This window comes from Neofelis nebulosa, chromosome 2 (assembly GCF_028018385.1).
Source record: "Neofelis nebulosa isolate mNeoNeb1 chromosome 2, mNeoNeb1.pri, whole genome shotgun sequence".
NCBI lineage: Eukaryota > Metazoa > Chordata > Mammalia > Carnivora > Felidae > Neofelis > Neofelis nebulosa.
The window spans coordinates 190,252,290-190,276,499 of record NC_080783.1 but is presented as its reverse complement, the minus strand read 5'-3'; the positions used below and the strand labels follow the sequence as shown (position 1 = coordinate 190,276,499).

Genomic DNA, 24,210 nt, shown 5'->3' with positions numbered 1-24,210 from the left:
GCGCCGCGGCTGTTGGGCCCGCGCGCGGGGGGCGGGGCGGGGCTGCGCGGGGAGGGCGCCACCGAGCGGCCCGGCCCCGCTAGTCCCGGCCGCCTCCCGCCCTCCCGCGCCGCGCCCGTCTCTCCGCGCCGCATCTCCCGGACGGGTAAACTGAGGCCCGGCGAAGGCTGCGTGCTCGGGTTCGAGTCCTTCCGCCGCCGGTCACCCGCTCCGAGGCGGCGCAGGCGCCCGTGGGCGGCACGGTGGGCCCAAGAGCCGCCAGGTCTCGTCCCCCGAGGCCCTGCTGACGCAGGGCGCCGCCTCTGGCGCAGAGGAGGCACCCCGGGGCTCGAGTCCCCGCCCTGCTGCTGACCAGCTGTGTGATGGATGACCTTGAGCGAGTGACCTCGCTCCTCTCCCCCAGGGTTCTCGTCTCTCATCCAAGGGGCTGGCGTGAGGTTCATGCTTGTAAAGCCCACGGGACAGTGCAGGGACCTGGTAAGTAGATGCTCAGTTAAGTATAAGCTCCCACGGTCCCCTCATGGCTCACCCATTCAACAAGCCCGCATTGAGCCAGGTCATTCTTTCAGTGCCCACTAGCCCTCTGCTACACCCCTCTGGGTTAACAGCCGCATCCAGCCCGGATAATACCTAGAGTGAGGTGAAACCCCTTGTCCAAGGTCACCCAGCCAGTGAATGACTCAGTCGTGGACATTGATCGAAGCCTGTGCTCTGCCTGCAGGGAGCGGTCAGCTCTGTTCCTGGTGGGTCACAGGAGGCGCGACACATCCAAATTGGCTTTTGAAACAGCCTGCAAGGGGAAAGCTAATTTCGGGCGGAGAGAAGGTTGTATGCAAAGGCATAAAGACATGACACCGTATGACTGGCTGGTGTGAGTGGTGTGACAGGAGTGTGGGGGAGACACGCGGGAGTGGTGATGATGCCGCTGAAGCTAGACAGGTAGAGGAAGCCAGAACCTGGGACGAGGTCTTGTCGATCTAGAATGACATTGGATGTCCTTGTATGTCGACCTTAGAATTTACCTTGTAGGCCAGTGGTTTTCATCATCTGGTCCTGGCACCCCTGGGTGTCCCTCAGATCCTTTCCCGGGTCCGTGAGCTCCCAATTACTTCCAGAATAATGCTAAATGTAGTTTGCTTTTTCCACCCATTCTCTCACGAGTGTACAGCGAAGTATTCCATAAAATATAGGACATATGATATTGCAACAGCTTAAATGCAGAAACAGACTTTAGGATCCAGATGTCTTCTTTTAAGCCAGACGTTAAAGAGATTTGCACGAATGTAAGATGCTACTCTTCTCATTAATATATTTTTTTTTTTTGCGGAAAATATAATTTTCATTAAAAATGTGTTTATGATGGGGTGCCTGGGTGGCTCAGTCGGTTAAGCCTCTGACTTCGGCTCAGGTCATGATCTCATGGTTTGTGAGTTTAAGCCCCACATCGGGCTCTGTGCTGACAGCTCAGAACCTGGAGCCTGCTTCGGATTCTGTGTCTCTCTCTCTTTGCCCCTCCCCTGCTCACTCTCTCTCTCTCTCTCTCTCTCTCTCTCTCTCAAAAAGAAATAAACACTTTTAAAAAATGTGTTTATGTTAGCATAATGGATTGATTATTGTAATTTTTAAATGAATTAATACAGATTTAGAAATTTCTCAGTTTTAATTTCTGACATGGTAAATATTGACAGAAGCAACAAACTGCACATAAAAAAGCCCCTTAGAGGTCCTCAATAATTTTTCAGAGTGGAAAGGGGAACCTTGAGACCACAAGGTTCACAAATACCCTTGGTACAGGTACTGAGAAGTTATTAAAGTGTTAAAGAGGGGAGTAACTTAATCAGATTTGCGGTTCAGAAGGAGCTCTCAAGACCCAAGCCAGGCCTTGAGGGGTATGTTCACAAGGCACTGGCATTCCAGGCAGAGGGATAATAACAGGAGAGTGCAGGGCAGCTAAGCAGCAGTGCTGGGACACAGATGACTCTGGTCTTTTTATTCCTAATTTGGTATCGCCTCACCACCTGACGGCAAGTGTTTTATTCCTTTATTTCCACTGGGCCCTGTGTCCCGAGGATTTTGCTCATGTTTGCTGTGGATGCTACTGCTCCTTCTGACCCCAGCACGCTGTTACCTCTTATTGCCTATTTTCTGCGAAGCAAGTCAGGGAGGAAGATGAGAGGAAGGGAAGGAGTTGCTATGACAGACTGAGTAGGCCTGGGGATCCTGGCAGAGGGTCCTCTAAAGGGTATCCTTCACATACTTGTGGAGTTCTTTAGACAGTGAGAGGAGAAACAATCGAATCAAAACCTCAAAACCTCTGCTGTAGGCAAAGCTGCTTTTGAAGAGAAGTTCCCCCAGAGTGCAGAGAGTCTGTTCCTTTAACATTAGAAAAGGAAAGTGGGGCACCTGGGTGGCTCAGTCAGTTGAGTGTCAGACTCTTGATTTTGGCTGGGGTCATGATCCTGGGTCATGAGCCCGGCATCAGGCTCCACGCTGAGTGTAAATCCTGCTCAGAATTTTCTCTTTCTCTCTCTCTCTCTCTCTCCCTCTGCCCCTCTTCCCCAGTCGTGTTCTCTCTCTCTCCCTCTCAAAAGAAAAGAAAAGAAAAGAAAAAGCAAAAAGAAAAAGTATCCATACCAGATGAAAATCTTTTAAAGGTGTATTAGAAACCTCTTAGCCATCCTAAGTATACAGAAAAAAAATTATTTTCTTGATTCATTATGAACATGAATTGGTAGCAGTATCAGGCTTTATTATTTAGAAATCCTCTTGGACTATTGAAGAGTGAAGGACTCTTTGAAGAGTGAAGGGCCTTAACAAATGGCCCCAGAATACTATGCTTTCGGGATTCTCAAGATGGTTTCTTAAAGTTTCTGGTTTTTAGCTGCCACTTTTCTTGCTGTCATTATGTCCATCCCCTTCATACCTGCTTCTAATTTGCTAAAGTCAGGAAGGTAGATAGTCCAGGCTGCCTGGAATTGCATCGGATAGTCTCTGAGCAAGGCCCTGGGGGACTGTCCCAGGGTGAAGCCCTGAGAAGCCACCTGCAGTGGCAGTAGAGTGGGGTGGTTGATTATGAACTGTGGGGTTAGCCTTAACTTCTCTGGTTTCAGTCTCTTCCTCTCTAGAATAGAAGGGGGGATAATCACGTACCAATCACGTCAAGTTGTTGGAAGGATTAACCCAAAGCTTTTAGTCTAGATCGTCAGCCCTCTCCCCAACACTTTTTGTTCTCAGCCCTGGGGGCTGAGAATTCCTTTAGTCAATTCCATACGGAGTCCTTAAACTTCATGGGTTACAAACCAAAATCATGACTCTCCATCCTGAACCTTTTCTTTCTATCTGTGTCCCCTGTTTCAGGTGATGGCATGGCCATCCTCCCAGTTACCCAGTCTTAAAGCCATGGTAGTGCTTTTTCTTTTTTAGTTCAAAAAAAATTTTTTTGAGAGGGAGAGCATACATGTGAGAAGGGGAGGGGCAGAGGGTGAGAGAGAGAATCCCAAGAGAGAGAGAGAGAATCCCACGCAGGCTCCACACTCTCAGCACAGAGCCCGACATGGGGCTTGATCCCAAGACCCTGGGATCACGACCTGAGCCAAAATAAAGAGACAGGCGCTCAACCAACTGGGCCACCCAGGTGCCCCGTCATGGTAATACTTTTTAAAATGCCTCCCTGTCCTCCATATCCAATCCATTTCCAAAGTACCCTTACCTTCCCTAGTCGAGGCCTCATTCTCTGGACTGTTGGAGTGGTAACGTAATTCTTATTTTTTTAATTTATTATTATTTTTTTAATATTTGTTTATTTTTGAGAGAAACAGAGCATGAGCGGGGGAGAGGCAGAGAGAGAGGGACACACAGAATCTGAAACAGGCTCCAGGCTCTGAGCTGTCAGCACAGAGACCAGCGCAGGGCTCGAACTCATGAACCATGAGATCATGACCTGAGCCAAAGTCGGATGCCCACCAGACTGAGCCACCCAGGCAACCTGAATTGTAATGTAATTCTGACTCTTCTGTCAAACTTGTCTCCTGCAGCTGCCAGGAACAGGAAGCATCATGTCAGTCCCCAGATCCTAAAACTTAATAAGTCCTCAGTACCTACAGGACAAGTCCAATGCTTTAACCTTGAAATCAAGACTCTCCATCATCTGGCCACAACTTTCCTTTCTAAATTCATTTGTCTCCATTCTCCTTTATATGGTTCACTTGTAGTTTTCTACACTTGTCCTTTGCTATTCTGGGCTTTTCTATGTACTGCCCTGTCTTCTAAAATGCCTCCCTCTCCATTTCTCTATGTCCTTATTCTACCCATCTTTTAAGACTCTGATTTAATACAGCCTCCACAAAACCTTCCATGATCTTCCAGCTTGAATAATAAAAAAATAACATTTATGTAATGCTTACTATGAATCAGGCACTTTTCCACATGCTTTACACGTACTGTCTTAATTCTTGTGACAATTTAATTTTCCTAACCTACGCAGTAAACATGACTATAATTTGCGTCTCCCAAGTGAGAAAACTGAGGCACAGAAAGGTAAGGAAACTTGTCCAAGGTCACACAGCTAGGAAATTGTGGAGTCAGGATGGGAACCCAGGTCGCCTGTCTCTAGAGCCCGTTTTCTCAACCACTGGTCGTATATGAAATGAGTTCTCCTGCTTCCATTCCTGTTGGCCCTCGTGGCAGGCCATTCAAACCTCTGTTAGGGTCTTTCTCACTTTCTACCTCAGTATCAGTTAACAAGTCTCATCTTGCCTACTTACACGGTAAATTTCTTAGGAGCAGGACCAATGTCTGATCTAAAACAGTGCTTACTATATTTCTTGAGCCTGGTAAATATTTGGTAATTGTTTTAATGGGTGTAAAATCAACAGCATATTCTATAGCAATAAGAATGAATGATCTAGGGGCACCTGGGTGGCTCAGTCGGTTGAACATCTGACTGTTGATTTCGGCTCAGATCATGATCTCACAGTTCGTGAGATTGAGGCCCACGTCAGGCTCTGTGCTGACAGTGTGGAGCCTGCTTGGGATTCTCTGTCTGCCCCTCCATTATGTGCATTCATGAGCACTCTCTTTCACTCTCTCTCAAAAAATAAGTGAGTAAACTTAAAAAAAAAAAAAAAAGAAAGAAAGAATGAATGATCTAAAGCAAGATTGACAAACAATAGGTCCTTAGGCCAAATCTGGCCTGACCTTCTCTTTGTGTATGACCCAGAAAGTAAGAATGATTTTTACATTTTCAAATGGTTGAAAAAAAATCAAAAGAAGACTAATATTTTCATGACACATGCAACTTATATGAAAATAAAAGTCTATTGGAACCCACTCAGGTTATCTATGGGCTGCTTTTGTGCTACAGTGGGCTTATGGCCTGCAAAGCCTAGAATACTGACTCTCTGGCCATTCATAGAAAAATTTGCCAACCCCCTGATCTAGAGCTACATGTAATAATATGAAAACAGCTTAGAAATAGCATAACAAAAAAAGGATAAGCAGTGTGTTGCCATTTATATGAAGTTTAAAAATAAGCAAAACGTGATCAATTTTGTTGAGGGACACACATACACCTGTAGGAGAATATAAAGACAACCGTGGAAACAGTAACAAATTCCAGGGAGTGGTGATCTCTAGGGGCCTGGGGCTGGGAAAGCCATCAGGGAGAGTAAGCAGGGAGTTTTGACTATTTGCTAGCTAGGTGGAGGGTATACAAGTGTTCATTGTGTCATTTTTTTTTTTATCTCATATTAAAAACAATGTTTCACAGGAAATGAATAGATGAGGTTCAAGGACTTGAAATATATTTGGCTTTCACCTATAGCTAAGATCTTTGGTGAAATATAAATCCCAAGAGCCCTGCGGAGAAGGGTGTGGGTATTACTTAAAACATGGTAAGTTTTCGGGTCCCGCTTGTCTGAGCATTGGGCTTGGGATCAGTCTCCCCATCTCTGGGAGGAGGGAATGCACAGAGTGTATTCAGATCCTGATCTGCATCCTGGAGTCTCCTTTAAACATTCATTTGAAGGAATTTTAGGGAGTACCCGTCTTATCAGTAGCCTAAGTTTACAAGGATAATTAAATAACGGCCTGAATCCAAGGAGCCCACAGTTTGGGAAGCTGGGATGTAAACAGCCAACAAGAGGACAGTGCTGAAAGTGCCTATTGCTTCATAACACATTACCACAAACTTAGTTTAAAACACCACCATTGATTAGCTCACAGTTCTGTGGGTCTGAAGCCTGGAGTGGAGTGGTGTGGCCGGGTTCTCTGCTCAGAGTACCGGATGGCTAAAGTCGAAGTGTTGGCCGGTTACCTTGTTATGTGGAGGCTGTGTGTATTCCACAAGCTCCTTCAGCTCCTTGACAGAATTCCTTTCTCTATGGTTGTAGGACTGAGGTCCCCATTGCCTTGCTGGCTGTCAACTGGGGACTATTTTCAGGTCCTTGCCACGTGGCCCCCCTTCCGTCTCATCAACAGAGAATCTCTTTCACATTGAATCCTGCTCACTCTTTCAATCTCTCTGATTCTTCCAACAGTCAGAGAAAACTCTGAGCTTTTACAAAACTTGTCATTAGGTCAGGCCAGCCCAGGTAGCCTCCCTACTCGAGGGCAACCGTGCCACATTACATAAACCTAACCTCAGGAGTAAAATTTATCAGATGCTCTGTCTCTGATTATGCAGGATGCATGGACCAGGGGCTGGGAGTCTTGGGGGCCATCTTAGAATTCTGCGTGCTCCATCCAGGGAGAAACGTTCTCTTAAACAGTCTCTGTGAACTCCGCTGACGGTTTGTTCTGTAACTCCATGGCATGATATGTGGTGGTCTTGCCGTCATTAGGGTACATTTCGAAATTCCTTTTCTAGGCTGAAAGTTTCTTGGGATTAGGAACCTTATTCACACCTGTAGCTCCAATGTCCCAGACAAGACGTCTTCGGAGGGAGCTCTCCCTGCATGTTTGCCAAGAAAATAAAAAAAAAAAAAAAAAAAAAAAGGGCATCTATCATCTCTTGGATTCCTGCTTCTATTTATATCCAGGTCAAAACTTCTCTGACACTTTCCAGGAAGAGTTCATTGCTGCCTCCTCTGTGCTGGCACTTGCTGAATATCTCTGTATGAAGTATATCACATTGTGGTACCTTAGGGGAACACTTCCCGTTTATTCCACTCAGTGCCCCAGGGCACAGCGCATCACGGGTTTCATTGTTTCAAGTTGGAATTTCTAAAAAGGAGATGTAAGGAGTTTTCAAACCAAGAGGCAGATGGACAGTGGGTTTGGGCTGTGAGGCAGAGCCCTCCATAAGGGACCGCAGGAAAGAATGCTTGTTTCAGGACTGACAATCAAGGGAACAGTTGTCTACTTTCACAGTCTGACATTTTATTTTCACTGTTGGGGGGGACAGCGGCCCCAAGGGAGAGTTGGTGAAGGAAAGGGAAGAGATGGCTTCTGGTGCTTAAAGAAAGTGGGGGTGGGCTGGGGTGGGGGGCACTGAGACGCATCAGACTCTTCGTCTCCTTCTTGATGTGGATGTTTTCCCTTTCACACCTTCTTTTGGTTGTTGGCCCTTTGGGACTCCTTTTCGGCTTCGAGGCCGCCTAAGATCATTAAATGGGCACTTTACACAGATTTCATCTGCATACTAAGTTTCGCATCAGAAGAATGGTTGGAAATTTTCTGATCAGACTCACCAGGAGCCCTGAACGTCCTGGAAGCAATTACGAGGAGCGGATGACAGAGCGAGCCGCGGGGGCTGTTGGCGAGCTCCATGCCTCACCTGAGTCTAGGGCAATGATGCCGGCTGGATAGCCAATGGTGACAGAACTCCGGGTCCCCTTAAATGCCGGTCAAAGCGCAGGTTTGTTTAACCTCTCCCTCTGACCACTTTGCTCACGGCCTGTGCGTGTGCCGGGGAGCTGCCCATCCGGTCTGTCACTGAGTGCCCCTGTGCAAGACCCTTGGGAGAGACACCCACATGGCATGGCATTCCCCTCACAGAGCTTACGGTTCACAAGGAAAGGTATTATTACAGTACAAGGCAGGAAGGGCTCAGTGCCAGGAGGGAAATGCAGTCAAAATGTTGCAGTGTTTGGAAGAGATTCAGGGAGGCTTTGTAGATTTATAGACTTGCAGATTTATAGAGGAGATGCTATTCTAGGTGGACCTTGAATGATGGGTAGGAAAGTGAGAGGCAGAGGAGAGTATTGGGAAAGAGGGCTTTGTATGGAAATGCAGAGTGAGATAGGGACAGAAAACTGAGGGAGCATTTAAGAAATGGCAGGTAGCTTTGTGTGGCTGGAGCAGAGGTTTACGTAGGAGCAACATGGGTCAGTGAGCTGGACAGAGAGAAGGAGGCTTTGTTCTGGAGAGTCTCAACTGTCAGTTAAGAATCCTGAGAGTGGGTAGGGTGGGGTGAGCAGTGGATGTGCAGGGGGGAGTGGGGCAGTTGGTGGGGGATGCGGAAGTACTGTTGTTGATTGGCTTGTCGGGCTCTTGCTGCTTCCCTTGCCTGGAATGCCTCTGCTCAGCCTCTTCCCTGACAATCTGTGCACCCTGGGCCCATCACAAATGCCTTCTCCTCCAGGAAGCCAAGCTGGCTCTGATCTCTCCCAACCCTGAGCTCCCTACAGCTCACCATCTGACCCTTGCCAGTGGCATTTATCGTAGCCCACCCTGCCAGACAGCAAGTTTAATCTTTGTCTTTTCTGAATCCTGCACACATTAGATGCTCGGTAAACATTTTCAAGACGAACAGAATTTACTTCCTGCTGAATACGCTGCCTGTAGCTTGGGAAAGCCGGGCCATGGTGCTCCATTAATCTGACCAGCGTTTCTGTAAACGTGGCAGACAGACCATAGATTAGAATGCCTGCCCCTCAGGTCATGCCAGACCCGAGATGAGATGGCACCTTGGAATTCATCTAGTCTTCATTTTACTAGTGAGGCCCAGAGAAGGGCATTCACTCACTCAAGGTCACACAGTGAGTTAATGATCTGAAATAATGTGTTTGGTATGTGAGTGTTTTATTGCAGTGCCTAACACACAACACACACCTAATAATCCCGGATACTCCCCAGCCTCTTGAAGTGTAATTAAACACGAAACTACTTGTAATTTTTTCCACTTCATGGGAACTTTATGCATCTGCCTCTGCTCACGCCTGGAACTTCTTCTGACTCCTCCTCCTGCCTCACCAGGTTAACTCCTGCTCATCAGTTAAGCCACAGTTTCCCTGATCCCTTGTCTTCCACCCTCACCCAGGACAGGTTAAATGTCCCTGCTTGTGCTCCCCTTGTGGCCTGGGCACATCCTTTCCTCGTTATACTTACCACCTCGTGTGCACATCTGCTTCTGTGCCTGTCTTCCCTGATGATAAGCTCCAGAAGGTTGGAACTGACTCTGCATTCTTCATTTCATGCCCAGCCCCTCACCATACCTGGAACACAGGAATTCTCAGTAGACATTTATGGAATGATGTGTGCAGTGGGGTCCTCACAGGCCCAGGCCGTAGACCAGCCTCCTTACTGCCTCCTCTGTAACTCACAGGGCCCCAACCAGACTGGCCGCTCAGATTCTGGTGGTCTCAGGGCTTTGCAGAGGAGTGATGAACCCAGATCTCACTGTTTAGTAAGACACTTCTCTTTTTCCTTCCGTAAAATACCAAATAAAAATGGTTCCAGGAAGTTACGTGGCTGAGAAATTCCAGGCTCTGTCTGAGCTCCTAGATAAAGGCTGTTATTGTTAGGAAGTTGGTCATTAATCCAACCTGTCTTTTCTCTGTGCTGTGATTCCACAGCCTTCTAGAGGTACTGGTTCTTTCTGTCCTCAGTTGCTCTTAAGCCTGTTACTAGCTGGTTACAACTAGAAAAAACAAAAACAAAAAACTTGCCCACAGTAGACATAAAAATGAGCTAAAGGTATCAGTTGGCCACAAGCTCACTTTGTGCTGTGGGCTTGTGACTTTAAGTTAATGTGCTTTCAAAGTACCTTACCAGACGGCTAGTATCCTCATCTATAAGACAGGAAAAATAGCACTCACCTTGTCACATCATTGCAGGAGTGCAAGAAAATAAACTAGGGAGAGGTTCCTGGCACACAGTAATGGTTAAAGAAATGTTACATCTCAATCAGAGGGTGGAATCCTCTTACCTTGTTCTGCTGTAACCAGACTTCATCCAGGCTTCTAAGTTTTGTCCTAGGCATCACATTTAAAAAAAAATTTTTTTTTAATGTTTATTCATTCTTGAGAGACAGAGAGACAGAACATGAGGAGCAGAGAGAGAGAGGGGACACAGAACCCAAAGCAGGCTCCAGGCTCTGAGCTGTCAGCACAGAGCCCCATGCAGGGCTGGAACCACATACTGTGAGATCATGACCTGAGCTGAAGTCAGATGCTTAACCGACTGAACTACCCAGGTGCCCCATAGGCATCACATTTTAAAACAGGGATGTTGACATTGTCACCCAGAAGCAAATGACCGCTATGATAAGAATCTGGAAATCAGACTTTACAAGAAACAGCTGGAGGAGCTGGAAATATTTGGCCTGGAGAAGAAATAACTAGGAAAAAAATGGCATGGGCAGGCCTTAGAGAGGTCATCAAGTAACTGAAGGACTCACATCCAGGAAAGGATTAAGCCTCAGTTCGGTTCCATGAATATCTGTAGTATTTACCATCACATGTCAAGAGCAGAGAATGCAAAGCAAAGTAAAATACGATCCCCGCCCCTGCAGGACCAGAACGGTGTGAAAGGGGTGTGTATGCCGTGCTGGGGGAAAGCGGAGAAGAATAATGCTGCAGAGAGCCTGGAAGGCCTCACCAGGGAGGGGACAGCTGAGTGGAGCTTTAGGCAGAGGAAGAAGGGAAGGGCAGGCAGGCAGCGAGCACGACATGTGCAGGCAGAAAGGCATCCTCAAGGAAAACCTCGCATGTGCTGGCAGAGTGGAGGGAAGCGAGCCTGCAAAGTCCAGCTGGAGCCAGATCGTCAAGGGCCTTGGATGTTAAGCTAAAGAGCTCGGACGATTTACCTCGAGTGGGTATTGAAGAGCCATCAAAGGCATTTAAGCAGGGTTGTTTTTTTTTTTATTATGAAAGGATGTTGTAGTGTGGCGTGCTGAAAGGCTTTATGGAAGAGAGACAGAAGGCAGGGGAGACGGGACATTCCAAAGAGTTACATATGGGCTTGGCTCTTCCACTTACTGTGGATGAACTTGAGCACATTATTTAAACTCACTGAGTTTTTTTTTTCCCATTCATATATTGGGATGATCACATCTACTTTACAGAGACGTTTTAAGAACTAAATGAGGTGATATATTTAAGCCCCCCATACATGTGCCTGGTACCCAAACAGTGCTCAGTAAGTAAGCACCCTCTCCTTCCTTCTCTTTCTCTTCTGGGCAGAGTAGACAGAGAAACAGAGTTCTCGCTGAAACATGGAGTCCTGGCCACACAACAGGATAAATTTCCTTGGGAGCACTGAACATCCTACAGGAAGTGCTCAAGAAGGCTATTTCTCTGGTGGAAGGGGAGACAATAAGATAAACCTCTAAAATCCCTTTCTACTTTAAGATTCTATCACCTTCAGGACCTAAGTACCAAGGATATGGTCAAGAGCCTGAGGTATGATAAAACCTTTTTAGTATCGACCTTGTTAAAAACAGCCAATTGGACCCAAAGGAAATGAAACCTTTTCAAAACATACTGAAATACACAAGTTGAAAAGACCCACCCTAAACTTTTAACAGCCCCTCTGGAGTAGGTAACCATCGTGCAGGAGAAAGAGCTCTGGCTTAATGATGAGAGGCCTACATTCCAGTGTCAGAAATTAAGGATTTTGCTGTATGGTCTGAGGCAGTTTCATTCCCCATGTCTTGGCCCGGGTTTCTCCATCAGGAAGATGTGGAGGTCGAACTTCGGTGGGGTCTTCCATAGCTAACATTCTACAATTCTGGGGGTGTAAGAGATTAAAGTCATGCAATTATGGATGTAAAAGGTTAGAAGGTTCTAAGCATTCCCACAGCAACTCGATCACACACAGGTTCTAATACGTCTCAATTTAATGGCATCGCAGTCCGTAAAATATATTTTAAAATTGTATCGCAGGCACTGGGAGTGAGCCTCATTTGACATTCTTCTTAGAATCAGAACTTTAGAATTCAGTGCATTTCAATTCTCAGCGTTAAGTTAGCTGCAAATTGGATTATCTCATATTTCTGGTTGAGAGAGAAGGCACTTTCCCCGGTATGGCAAAGAAATAAAAATGTCAGTCATCTGTCGCAGAAGGAAGATGCTGTCTTACCTCTCTGTTAACTTCAGGGTCTAGAGGCTGCCTAATCTGGAAGCAGACAAAACCAAGACTGGGTATTAGGACAGCCTGCTTCTGTGCTTGCTATGCCTTTTGCCTGGAATGTCCTCCTGGCCATTCCTGCTCATCCTGTTTGAAGCCTCTTCCTCCTTTTTTTTTTTTTTTTTTTTTTAAGTTTATTTATTTATTCTGAGAGAGAGAGAGAGAGAGAGAGAGAGAGAGAAAGCATGCACGACTTGGGAGGGGCAGAGAGAGAGAGAAGGAGAGGGAGAATCCCATGCGAGCTGTGTGCTGACAGCACAGAGCCCCACACAGGCTCAATCTCACCAACTGTGAGACCATGACCTGAGCCGGAATCAAGAGCGGGAAGCTTAAGCCAGTGAGCCACCCAGGTGCCCCTCCCTCCTGTTCTGCACAGTAGAATGAGTCGCTCAATTCACTCTGCTCTCCCAGCACTTCCTATCAGCGTTCATCATAGCCGATGAGAAGCATTGCGGTGTAGCTGGTGATTCCCTGTGGATGGGTCAGGGGCACTGCACCGGCCATGTGCCAGGCATATATATCCTTTCATGTAATCCACACAGCACTGCTTAGGAAGTATACATTGTTATCCCCTGTTTAGCTGTGGAAACTAAGGTCAGAGAAGTTAAATTACTTGCTCCAGGTCATAGAACTGAGATGAATCAAACTTTTTTGATTCTAAAGCCCATGTGCTTTAGATTTTCCATGCCCTCTTCTTGTCTTATTTGTCTCTGTAACCTGAACTCTTACAATAGGCTAGCCTTTGGTATACATCAAGTACGACTGTTGAATTCTGCCCAATTCTGTTCAATCAATCTGTAAAGCTTTACCCATCAGAGCACAGGGCTAAGAGAACTAGCGAGGAAAATGTAATTGGGTGGGGATCTAGCTAGCCTTTTCTTGACTTGCAGTGAGCTTCTGGAGACATCTACTTTGAAATAAATACTCTCATTAGCCTTGGTGGTGTTTCAGCAGGACAGGCTGTGGTGGTCTCTTGACAAGGCCAGCTGGCAGGATAGATTCGTTTAACCACATTTGTTTCACATCTTTCTAATCACCCTTCTCTACGATCCTAGTTTCACAGGAGAAAATAGAACTCAAAACAACTTTCATACCTATGCAAAGGGGTGCACAGGAGCCTGAACAAAATCCTAAGAGAGCAGATTGGAGGGAGTGGTTAATTCTGCCTATAAGAATTGAGGAGGGTTTCACAGAGAAGGTGGCATTTGAGCTGGGACTCTAGGTTTACTTATTCAGTGTTTGTTTGTTTGTTTTCTAGGCATAGAAAGAGAAAGGCATTCTGGGTAGAAAAGCTGCAAATAGTTCTGTGATGGAACATACCAGGGGGGATAGTAAAAGGTGAGATGAGAAAGCTTTGTGGGGCCAGGTAGTCCAAAGATCTTGAATGTCATGCTAAGAATTTGGATTTATTCTGTAGGTGTTCCATGACATTGCAATGTCCACTGAGCTACATCTTCAAAGCATCATAAATTTTTGTCTGTTGGCCCCAAAGTCCTGACAATAAGCAGGGAGAGAAGCAGTATAGTGGACATTGGCAGTTGGGGGGTCTAGATTCCAGTCTGATTCTGCTGTGTACTTATTGGTGACTCAGTCTCTCTGGGCTTCCAGTCTCTCCTTTGGAAAGTGAAATGGTTAGAAGGTTTCTCAGACTTCTACTGTCTGCCAGCTTTACAAGGAAGATCCTTCATAAGGTTCATCTGAATTCCTGTGGTGGAGGGACCTGCTGGCATTCACGGCTTTGTGTAATTCCCCCCGCCTGAGTGTGGGCAGGGTCTGGGACTTGCTTCTAACTGATAGAATATAGCAAAGGTGATGGAATGGATGGAATATACATTATTACAAGTGGCTACACAGTTACATGACTTAAAAACTGTAGCACCCATCTCACTGGAGTCTCTCTCTTCTAAGTCCCCGGCTGGCTTTGAAGAAACAAGCCGCCGTCTTGTGGGATGCCTGTGTTGGGATGCCCACATGGCAAGGAACTGCAGGCAAGTCCAGTTGCTGAGGGCAGCCTTTGACTGATAGCAAGAAGGTGAAGCTCTCGGTGTTACAGCTGCAGGGAACTGAATTCTGTTAATGAATGAGTGAGTGAGGAAACAGATCCTTCCCCAGTTGAGCCTCAGATGAAATGGCAGCCCTGGATAACTCCTTGACTGCAGATTTGTGAGACCCTAGGTAGAGGGCTCAACTAAGCTACAGTCGGATTCCTGCTCTATAGGATCTGTGAGATCGTAAATATGTATTGTTTTAAGCCCCTAAATTTGTGATAATTTATTATGCAGTGGTAGAAACAGTTTCCCACCCTAGTACTCGAAACTCCTGACCTCAAGCCCTGTGCTCTGTTTATAATTCCATGTCACCTCTCTATGAATAATTGCATACCAGTATCGATGTGCATCTGTGTGCGAGAGGCTTTATCTGTCTATATCAATCTGTAGGTCATACCTTCATATTCAGTCACAGACCTGTGGGAAATACTTATTATGTGTGGGACACAGACAGATGGGTGAGCCCAGGGCTCGCTCCGAGGTGCTCACAGGCTGGTGAGGGAGACAGTCCCAAGCGCACCTGCAAAGGTGAGGGAGCTAAGGAAATAAATGTGTATCTAGCATTATTTAAACGAGTCCGTTTTCCCAGTGTTATTTCCTTTGAGTCTTATAAACCTCTAGGAAAGATGCTGTACATCAGAGAGGTGAAGGGACTTGCCTTAGATGACACATCTCGTGGAGACCATATCCAGGACCGTAACTCAATTCTTCTGCTTCAAATCGTTGGGATGATTAACAATTAGCTGTACATTTTCTATGTATTAATAGATTCTACTGGAACTTCCCAGCAAACTTACATGGAAGTCTCTGGGAGGTGACATGGCTGGAATTCTGCCTGATTCCAGTGTCAATGCACCCATGCGCTGTCTACATCACCTCAGAGACAGGGAAGCCAGAAGAAGACCTGGGACTGTCTTCACGTGCCCTCAGCTAGCACATGGTGAGCATTCAAGTACAGAGGCTGAACTGCATATTTTTGTGGGCGTAAACTCTGCCCTCTGTGTCTGAGGCATCATGTGATATGGCAGTGGGGATGTGGAGCTGTGGTACTCAAACTCAGGAGCCAGTAAGTCACCTGAGGAGACCTGTTGAAATGCAGATTCTGGAGCCCTCCCTCCACTCACTGCATTCAGTGGTGCCCAAGAAGCATTTTCATCAAGACCCTCAGATCGTTCTGACACAAATAAATCACAAAGCATATGGATGTTAGTGATAAAATCACAGCCATGCCAGGCTGAGGTTCAGTTCGCCTGCAGTCTGATGGGAACTGTTCCCAAACAGATCCCCACTCATGTTTACGATTCCTTTTCCTTATAGAAAGGAGGAAGCCGGTGGTGTGCTAGTAAATGTCTTAACTGGCTCTCTTCAGAAGGAATAAAAACAAACAAAAACCCTGATTTATAGCATTTTTCAATATCCACGGTGTAAATACTCATACCACCGATGATGTCAAGCTACCAAAGGGATATCACTGAAAACTGAGTTGGGAGGGGACATGTGGCATTGTCCCTATGGCAACCGCCAGAGGAAACCCAGGTAGGGGAGGGGACTTACTTCCCTGGGCCTCAGTTTCCCCACGAATAAAATGAGAATGCACTAAGGGCTTGTGATCTCTAATGGATTATGCTTTACTTAGACTAATTATTAGGCCTGACTGTGGGGTCTCTGGGTTGAGAAAAGTCAGATGTAGGGGGCCTGGTTGCCAGGGCACGCAGAGACGGGGACAGAGTGGGCCCAGCTCTGCTCATCCCTTTTTCTTTTTTTTTTCTTTTTTTTTTTTTTTAACGTTTATTTATTTTTGAGACAGAGAGAGACAGAGCATGAACAGGGGAGGATCAGAGAGAGAGGGAGACACAGAATCTGAAACAGGCTCCAGGCTCTGAGTGGTTAGCACAGAGCCCGATGCGGGGCTCGAACTCACGGACCGTGAGATCATGACCTGAGCCGAAGTCGGACGCTTAACCGACCGAGCCACCCAGGCGCCCCTGCTCATCCCTTTTTCTTTGGGAGGGTAGAGGAGCTCACTGGCTGGGTGTAAGGAGCATGGGCTTCAAATCCTGGCCAAACATTTACCGAGCTTCTGCAAGCCTCAGTTTCCCGATCTGTAAACTGCAGGGAACAATACTGTACTTCCCCCCCACACACACACAGAATGGTTGTAAGGACTAAATGAGATGAAGTCTGGCACATGGTAAAATTTCCATAAATATTGACTCCCATATCTCCATTCCTTGCCTATGATGGTTATTTTCCAAATTTTACCAGAGCCTTGTGAGACCAAATGGCCAATTTCACTTATAAACAGAGTAGTAAGTCACCCATACTGTATGATTTGAGGGAAAGATCCTTCAGACAAAAAGTTAATATATATTTAATGTATATGCATATGCATATACAGATACATACATGGGGTGTGTGTGTGTGTGTGTGTGTGTGTGTGTGTTCCTCCGCTGTTCTATCATGGGGGCTGAACTCCCATTATTTAAATCTTTGTTAATGCCCCATAGCAAAAGACCACTAGGAGCACATCTGTAGTCAAGCAAAGTTGGATTTGTATTACTTGCTGCTTGAAGGACATGGAGCCCCTTGTGGCAGCTTGGGGTGGGTCAGAGGGTACTGACAGGGGCTGGTTGCAAGCAGGAGTTTGGCTCTCCCCAAGTGCTGTCGGAAGGCAGAGGCAATCCAGTGATTAGGTATCTTTTTATCTAAGACAGGGAAGAATGGAGAACTAAGTCTATAATTGGCAAAGAAGCCGCCTCATCACTCGTGTTCCCGAGAGAGGAGGATGTTGGTCATTTTTACGATTTTGTCTGTATTCAGGCGCGATTGTGGAGTGGTATATCTTTGTCTTGCTGTGTCACGGTTACTGCGACTTTGTCTAGTGTTGATGTCCATGTTCGCTCAGAGAATGCCATGGCCTAGCTGTGAGTGCCAGGCCAGCCGGCCACTGACAGGGCTGCTATTTTACGTCCCATCTTATTTATTCACAAGACAGTTACTGATGCCTTTTATGCATGATCACACATATCATCTCATCTAAACCTCACCACATCATCCTGTGAGGGATAATTATCTATCTCCATTTTATGGATGAGGAAACAGACTCTGAAAGATGAATGACTTTCTAAATTCGTCCAGAAAAAAAAAAAAAAAAAAAAAGATAGTCTCCAGGGACTTGAATTCAGAACCATCTTCTCCGAGTCTGAGGCTCATCCAATCAAGCCGCTCCACAAGGAGTCAGGTTCTGACATGGCTGAGGATCACCCTAGTCCTCTTTTGCTACCTGAAAGAGATCGCTGTTCCTGGCAGGACTGCTGGGCTCTCCGGGTCCCCCGCCGAGGAGGTGACAGCGCAGAGGGGGTGCTGGGCCGGCCAGCGAGGCGCACAACTGGCTGTCAGTTGCACAGCGGTTTGGCATAACTGAGAAGGCAGGCGCTTGGGCTGTTTGTTCTAGACCTGTCAGTAACTCCCCATGTGACCTGGAATCAGTCATCTCCTGACTTTGGGCCTCAACCTCTCTAATGATCTAAGAGCCCCTGAACTCAGGAAATCTGTGAATAAACAGTGAGTGAATGTGTGAAATGAATGAATGAATGAATGGGAGGCTGACCAGAAATTGATTTTCTACAGTCAGTATTTTGTTTTGTTCCGTCTTTCTCCTCTTTCTGGTTTGTATGGTTCCAACCTCTGCTCCCGTCCCAGGCCTCCCTCCTCCGTGTCCGGGGCTCCCACGTACTCTCCCAGCCCAGTGGCCCAGCAGTGGCTGCTGACGCGGTGGCATCTCCTGGCAGCCCCTCAGTCTCAGTGACCTCAGCCCTCATTTCCAGCTGCTCCAGCCAGTCTGCAGCCACCCCCAAATACTGCTTCCTGCAAACCCCCTCCAGGTCTGCTCACCCTCAGACCCTGAGAAGGGGCTGTGTCCTGCCTTAGAAATGACCAGATCCAGCCCCCTCAGGCCCAGAGAGGGGGCAGTGTTTACACATGGTCACATAGCAACTGAGCCCATCACAAACAGAACCCAGGCATCCTGGGACGCCTGGGAGGCTCCGTCGGCTAAGCGTCCGACTTCGGCTCAGGTCATGATCTCACGGTCTGCGAGTTCGAGCCCCGCGTCGGGCTCTGTGCTGACAGCTCAGAGCCTGGAGCCTGCTTCGGATTCTGTGTCCCCCTTTCTCTCTGCCCCTCCCCCAGCTCGTACTCTTTCTCTCTCTCTCAAAAATAAATTCACAACAAAAAAAATTAAAAAGAAAAAAAGAACCCAAGCATCCTGATTCCTAGTCCTACATCCTTATCTCCTGGAAAAGGTCTGTTTTCATTTGAAGGCTGCCAGTTGTAGTCCATTCAGTATGTTGATTCCACACATGTTTGTTGACCAGTCTCCTGTGCTGGATTCTGGAGACAAGGAGAAGAATAAAACACTGTCTGTGCCTCTAGGGAATTCTAGTCAAGTGAGGAGACAAATAAATAGCTAATCATGCTATGAGTGCTCCGGAAACTAGGTAGACAGAATGCTGCAGGAAGATGGGGAGGGAGCAAGGGACTGCTAGGGATGGAGAGAAGGTCATGACATTTGCACTGGATCTTGAAGAATGGGTAGGAGTTTCCCAGGCAGAGAGCCGATGTGGGGCAGAAGAGCATTGCAGTCAGGGGTGGCTACTTAACCCATAGGAAGTCATGGAGCCATTGAAAAGCATGGCAGGAGTCCCCAGGTACGCAGTCGTGATGCAGAAAAAAATGGTCCTAGAATAAGAAAAAACTTAGGTTCTGATTTCAGTCCTGCCATGGAGTTGCCGGATGCCTTTAAAGCAAATTGCTTAGTCTCCCTGTGTCTCAATTACCTCCTCGTCTCTCCAGGAAGAGGCCCAAAGGCCGTATAGTCGTAAAGCTGCTCTGTCCAATATGGTAACCACTAGCCACAAGGCACTATTTCAATTTAAATTCATTAAAATTAAATAAAATTTAAAATTCAGTTCCTCCATTGCACTAGCCACATTTCAAGCCCTTCAAAGGCACCTGTGGCTAGTGGTCACTGTATTGGACAGCACAGATATTGAATACTTCCATTGTCCCAGAAAGTTCTATTGGGCAGTGCTGCTCCAGAGGCCTCTGGGTTCGGAGAAGGGAAGGGAATTTTTCCTGTCACAGAGCAAACTCTCCAGCCTCCTCACCTGCCCGTTCAGGAGGAGATCCCAAAGAATGGGATAGAGAGGACATGCCATTCCACTGCCAGCCTGGCTCCTGTCACACGATGACCTGGCTGAGAGGGCAAGGGTTCTTTGCCCCTCAGTCAATGTACACTATTTTCTGGTTTACCTGTGGGAAAACCTATCACAGTACCTGGCCCATAAAAGGGGACTTCATAAATGTTCAACTAGACCACCCCCCAGTTTCCTTCTGGGGAAGCTGAAGCCCAGAGCGGCTTTGTTTAGGACTCAGATCTCCAGGTTTCAAGCTATCTTGAACGATGGGATTTAGGACACATCGATGGTCCAAGGGCCTCATTTTGTCCTAAGCACCTAGGTTTTGTTTAAGTTGTAATCCAAGTGATCTTAGGAGGAAACTGTCAGATGTGTGACCTCTAGTGTTGCTTTATCTGGGGCCGCATGTGTGAATGTGGGCTGGGGCTAGCAGGAACTGAACAGTGGAAAACCCTGTTTGCAACGCGCAAGACTTTCATGTGATCTGGTTCCACGGTTTAATAGAAAGAATTCAGTAGCAGGTAGGATCAATTTTTTTTTCTTAAAGAATAGGAATTTCCTGCCTACTCTGTACCAAGCAGTGTTTGAGAGGGTCTAATAGATAACAGCCTGTGAGGCAGGGGGTGAGCAGGCTTGTTATCGTCACTCTGCACACAAGGGGACGGAGACAGGAATACGGACTTGCCCAAGACCCCGCAACTATTGAGCGGTGGAGCTGGGTCTCATACAGGCAGTGGCCTCAGTGTCCAGAATGTTAACCAGCCCTCTCAACCTGCCAGTGCTGAATATCAGGACTTGAGGGAGGCTACTGGACCATCCAGTCCAATCCATTTCTTTATTTTATTTTATTTTTTAAATATAGTTTATTGTCATTTGGCTAACATACAGTGTATACAGTGTGCTCTTGGTTTGGGGGGTAGATTCCTGTGATTCATCCGCTTATGTACAATGATCATGGGGATGCCGAAGACCACAGAGGGGCATTGATCTGCCCACGGCTACTTAGAAAGCTTTTTATGACAGACTTTGAACCTGTGGGACTCCTGACTCCTGTTCGATGTTCTCTTTGCTTTACTACTTTAAAAGAGACAATGGGGATGCCTGGGTGCCTCAGTCAGTCAAGTGTCTAACTCCCCCGCTTTTTCTCACTCTCAAAAATAAACATAAAAAAAATAAAGGAGTGAATAATTAAAATGACCCCTGAGCATCTTCTGGCTGCCCAACTTGTGCTGGATACGTTTGTGGAAAAAAACCTTGACCTAACAGAGAGATGCCTGGGAATCAAATCTTACCTCAGCTGCTTACCCAGGGACCTTGAGCAAGTCAATTTACATCTCAGCCTCAATTTCTCCAGATAAGGAACAAAGATATAAGCACCTTAAGGATTAAAGTAGAATGCTTAGCACAAAGTAATTGCTCAAGAAACAGGAATGGATTCTGAAGACACAGGTCCTGCCCTTCACAATCTGGATATGGAAGCAAGACTAACATGCAAGGAGGGTTGGGGGACAGCAGAGAGTAGGCTTGTTTGTCAGGCCAGACAATGTATTTTAGGACAATTAACCGGCTGTTGACTCTGTCTGGCAAAGGAGTCTTTAACCTTGAGCTAAGGCACAATGAAGAGACGCTCTGGAAAAGGCTGGCCTGCAGGAACCAGACTCGACACTAGGTGGCACTGGCGGCCCACTTGGGAACTGGGAGAACCCAGCAGGTAGCAGAGAACCCGGTGACCCGGTTTCCTTCTGGTGGCTGCTAGGACATTGGCCAACAGAGAGAGGGACAATGCATGCTGTGCTGAGGGGCAGGGTGCTGTGCCCCAGGAAAGAAGGATAAACAGGAACTTCTCACTCATTAACAGCCACTCTGCCACGTATTCTCTCAGTTTTACGCATAAGGCACTGCGACTCAGAGAAATTAAATAATTTCCCCAAGAGATACTATTAAGAAGTGGATCCCAGATGTGAATCCAGCCCCACTGATTGCAAAGCCCGTCCTCTTTCTAGGAAAATATGTTGCTACCAGCCAGTGGCATCCCACTTTATCGGCAGGCTAAACAGGATGTTGGGGGAGGTAACACCAGAAAATAGAAAACAGAATTAAAACTGCTTCCTCCCCTGTGACCTTTCTGCATAAATTCCCCATCCTTTTTCACCTGGTCTTCTGCAATAGCTTCCTAATCTATTTCCTTGCTTCTGTTCTTACACCCTTACAGCCTGTTCTCCAAGTGATTTTATTAAAACAAAGCCACATCACATTATTCCCCCATTCAAAACCCTCCAATGGCTTCTTATGCCAATTAGAACAAATCTATCACCTGGCCTACAAGCAGCAGTGTGCTGGTAAATACTTAACGATAGGTTCTCAGGGGTGGGGAGCCCTGATTTGTAGCATTTGCTAATGGTAGTGTGCATTCTCCCTCCAAGGCCAATTCCAAGCTTCCAACATGACATCGCTAAACAATAAGTGCTCCAGAGCCAGTCTGAGTTGGCTCCAGACACTGCTGTGCCAAGGCGCCATATGTAGGAACTGGCCCCAGACCACTCCTCAAGAAGAACTGCTTATCCCTCTCCCCCTGCCCACTCTGCCGGATCCCTGAACTTCTCGCTGTTTCTTGAATGTAGCAAGCACACTTCTACTTCAGGGCCTTTGCACTTGTGCTTCTCTCGGTTTGGGATGCTCTTCCCCCATGTCTGTGAATAACTTGCTGGACCAGTTCTCTGCTCAAATGTTACTGAGAGGCCTTCCCCGAGCAACTTAACCTAATATATATGAACCCCCTCCCTCCATCACTTTTACTCCCTTACTCTGCTTTATGTTTCTCTATGGGCACTCGTCACTAACTGATAATAAATGATAGACTTTTTTATACTTATCTCTCTAGGTCCTTATTGTATTCCCACCCCCTAGAAAAGACAGGGCTCAAAGAATGCACTCAATATATAGTTATTGAATTAATAAATGAATAACTGTCTTTCATCTACCTGGAAGGAGCCCCACATGAGGCCAGGGCTACGCCCCACTCAGGTTCAGTGACTGGGCGTGTGAAACCCCACCAACATCACGGGATGAGAATCTTGAGTCATCAGTGTGAAACCTGTGCTGGATAAGGCCCCTGAGGTCTAGGGAGAAACCATGAGGCAAGGTGGTTAAGTACAGAAAAATTAATCCCACTTAAGAAAACCCTACAGACGAAAATCCCAAAATACATGAGGAAAGCTGAAGCTGGTAATGCCAACAAAATCAGTAACTGGCAGAATGACTCCCCTACAGACAAAAGCAAAATAATATCGTTGTCTAAAAACGACTTCAAAATCAATGTTGAAGCTCTCCAAATAACATCCACCCATAAAAAGAGAAAAACAAATTATAAATTTAATACAGGCAGAAATGAAAACCATTTATAAACTCTGGAGATGAGAAATAAAGTCATCAAAATAAACTGAGGAGACAGAATATATCTGGATTGGACACGGTAGAAGATAGAATTAATTATTTGGAAGAGAGAATTAGGGATCTCACTCAGGATGCGACAAGAGATGAAGAGCAGTGGAGAAGTCGGAGAAGCTGTAAGGCATAGAGAGGTTGCAGACAGCGTTGAGGGCTGCTCACATTCCCTTGGCGGATCCCAGCACTCACCTGAAGACAGCTCTGTACAGGACAACAGCTTCCTGCATGTCGACGTGAGGGCATGCTCTGGCTGCCGGAGCGTGCTCAGTTTGTACAAGGGGCAGGCAGAGTACTGGGGGAGTTAGCCCCAGGAAAGACCCTCAAGCAATAGTTCATGGCTAAATGCTCCACCTTCCTTGCGCCTTGGTGGGACAATTACACATTCCGTTTCCCACAGTGGGATAGAGCCTCAGTCGCCCCCAACAGGAACTGCTCCTGATCAAATCTTTTGTCTCTTCCCTGTCTCATTTCCCTACTTCTTCACTGTGCTCCCTGGCATCATTTCCCAAATAAACCACAGTGAAACCTTGCTTTGCGAGCACAATTCATTCCAGAAGCATACTTGTAATCCAAAGCACTTATATATCAAAGCAAATTTCCCCACAAGAAATAACAGAAACTCAGATGATTCGTTCCACAACCCAAAAATACTCATATAAAAATGATTACAGCACTGTAATATAATACAAAATAATAGAGAAAATACAAAAGCAGAGCGAAAAATAAACAAATTAACCTGCACTTACCTTGAAAACCTTCGTGGCTGGTGTGAAGGAGACACGAGAGAGGAGGGTTATTGTGTCGGACGACTTTCACTATCACTCACGGAATCACGGCTATCTATTGGCTCAACGGAATCTTTTTCTTTTCATGCAACTTTACAAGGAACCTATCCAATGACACTTGCTTTTGCCTCCTTTTGAGGATTTTGTGGAAATGCCACATTGCATTGACGGTCAGCTACAATCCTGCAGTGAGAGAGAAAAAAAACCATCGACTCAGTTGTGATCATGTGACGTTTAGCATCACGTACTACTCGTATTGTAAGGCATCACTCATTTATTAAGTTAAAGTTTATTAGAAATATTTGCTCTTCTTGAGGAATACCCACAGAACAAGTTACTCGCCATCCAAGGTTTTACTGTACTTGCATCCAGATCCTTGTCTCA

At 46.5% G+C, this 24,210-nt stretch overlaps 2 long non-coding RNA genes across 3 annotated transcripts; one reads left to right on the top strand and one right to left on the bottom strand.

Annotated features, from left to right (window-relative positions):
* The first annotated feature begins 40 nt into the window (after positions 1 to 40).
* Positions 41 to 15,785, top strand: LOC131504917 (uncharacterized). Of its 2 annotated transcripts, XR_009258188.1 has the most exons (3): positions 41 to 477; positions 11,403 to 11,621; positions 15,165 to 15,785. It is a non-coding gene; the product is annotated as an uncharacterized LOC131504917 (long non-coding RNA). The 2 variants fall into 2 exon arrangements; XR_009258187.1 differs by lacking the exon at positions 11,403 to 11,621.
* On the bottom strand, positions 7,348 to 18,364 carry LOC131504918 (uncharacterized). Its single transcript, XR_009258189.1, has 4 exons — positions 18,291 to 18,364; positions 10,148 to 10,193; positions 9,328 to 9,434; positions 7,348 to 7,595 (listed from the first exon to the last, which is right to left on the bottom strand). It is a non-coding gene; the product is annotated as an uncharacterized LOC131504918 (long non-coding RNA).
* Between the last annotated feature and the right edge of the window lie 5,846 nt (positions 18,365 to 24,210).